We start from the raw sequence: 2084 nt of genomic DNA, 5'->3' as shown, positions 1-2084 counted from the left end.
TCGTATGCAAAAGTTATAGCCGTTTTACATTTTCCCTACACTTTTTGCAAAACATGTCCAAATTTAAGTTTTCAAATTTTCCTAACTAGTAGATGTAGTAATATAACTACCTCTCGAAGGATTTTATTTTTTGAAGTTTTTATCATTTTCTTTTGATTTTTTTCAAACTGAAATGGCGATACACGTGGGGGGGGGGGTAGAGTTTGAAAATTGCCCTATAGTGCCGGTTTGTGTCTTCAACCAGGACTATAGGGTAAGACTCTTTAGTGCCGGTTGGTGACAATAACCGGTACTATAGGTTAGACCTTTAGTACCGGTTTGTGTCACAAGCCGTCACTAAAGGGGCTCGTGGGGCCCTGGCCTGACGCCAGCCTGCCACCACCCCTTTAGTACCGGTTCGTGGCACGAACCGGTACTAAAGGTTCATTAGGTTCATTATGAACCGGCACTAATGCATAGCCATTCGAACCGGCACTAATGGTCACATTAGTGCCGGTTTTTTTACAAACCGGCACTAATGTGCTTCACGTTTGACCCTTTTTCTACTAGTGAACGTATCATGTCATGAGTTATGTCTGATTAACTAATTACAAGGTTTTTGTCAAGCTTCTATTTATTCTTAGCCATCAGGTCTTCTCTAAACATACTACATAGAGACTAAAGTACAAAATCATAATTCTGCGGGTTGCATTGCATGTTAATTTTAGTTAGTTATGACATTTGTTATGAATTCTGGGATTGCAAATTTCTGTCTACAATTTGCTGGAGGGGCCTGTGTAGCATGCCATATATATTGATGCTTTACTTCTATGCTGCACCGTATCAGGCATTTATGTCTGATTAACTAATTACAAAGAAGGTGTAATGACTTATATCTGAAAATTCTTCTTGAAGAATATATTTGTAAAAGTGTGCATGTGTTAGGAGAGCTACACTGCAACTCGAATCTGTAGCTTCAGTTCTTAATTTGTTATGCATGAACTGTAATAATGAGGCAACCTTAGTTGATGTTTTTCTGTACTAATAGGTTACTTGGTACTTTGTTTAGCTCTACACATGGAAATATTGGCATGTCATATCTCCGACATATCAGTGAAATCAAGCTACTGTTTGTTACGCCATAGGGGGTAGCATCTAGGTATGCCTCGTAGTATAATGTACAATATGTGTTTCACGAGTCACGACATAGGCTGGGGCTTCCTTGAGCACAATATCCGCCACCTTCCTCAAATGCTTTCCCAGTTAATATGAGGCACCGCAAACTATTAATTTTCATTATATACTTAGCATGATTCCTAATAGGTGAACTGTTGAGTGATTTAATTGCTTTTTTCTCCTGTAGTCTAAAAATTGTGATTATGAAGCTGGTAGTGCCAGGATGAATCTCAACTTTTGGAAGCTGGTCAAGCCCACTGAAAATGTCAAGTCGTGCATCAAGGTGTTCTCTTACAAAGAATTCCGAGGGGAGCTCGGGGAGGTTGTCTTCCTCAAGTTCTTCTTCCGGAGCACGAGGGTGCTGAGGACCGTGTCCGTCTCCATGGCTAATCCAAGCTTCATGTCATTCTCAATGGATGAGGCGACTCATAAAGCACAGCAAGCTTCTAACAAGATGGCCAGTAGTTCCTGCGAAATGGTGCTTCTCAGGGGCACAGGTCCTGAAGGAGGCATGCCCTGGAGCTTCAAGACATGTACCGATTACTCTGTTGAGGACCCTTTCTCCGTGGTGCAGATTTGCCACAAAGCTTAATATTCGTGGAGCAATGGAAGTTTTTCGGATGTCAACTGTGAAGCATGTCCGGTATTTGCTTCTTCTGCTACCTGTATCCTGACTTTGGTGGTATTGTAAATTATTATGGGAAGCGTAGAACCCTTTGCTCGGGCCGCATTACATTATATAGAATACATGCCGTGGCTTACAAGGTTTAGATCGATACTAGATCGATCGGTTACAGAAGAAAGATAGGGAGAGGTTGAAACAGAAGAAGAGATATGATATGTTTACAATTTAAACAGAGTTCTATCTCTGTACAACAACTAATTCTAACACCCCCCTCAATCTAAACCTCATGAAGCTTTGCCAAGGT

General features: G+C 41.0%; 1 pseudogene; it reads left to right on the top strand.

The window, feature by feature from the left end:
- The window catches only part of LOC119346652, a 4664-nt pseudogene extending 2917 nt beyond the window's left edge, over nt 1-1747 (top strand).
- The last annotated feature ends 337 nt before the right edge of the window (nt 1748-2084 follow it).

The sequence above is a fragment of the Triticum dicoccoides genome, unplaced genomic scaffold (genome assembly GCF_002162155.2).
Source record: "Triticum dicoccoides isolate Atlit2015 ecotype Zavitan unplaced genomic scaffold, WEW_v2.0 scaffold46172, whole genome shotgun sequence".
In the NCBI taxonomy this organism is placed as follows: domain Eukaryota; kingdom Viridiplantae; phylum Streptophyta; class Magnoliopsida; order Poales; family Poaceae; genus Triticum; species Triticum dicoccoides.
This window is presented reverse-complemented; position numbering and strand designations above follow the sequence as displayed.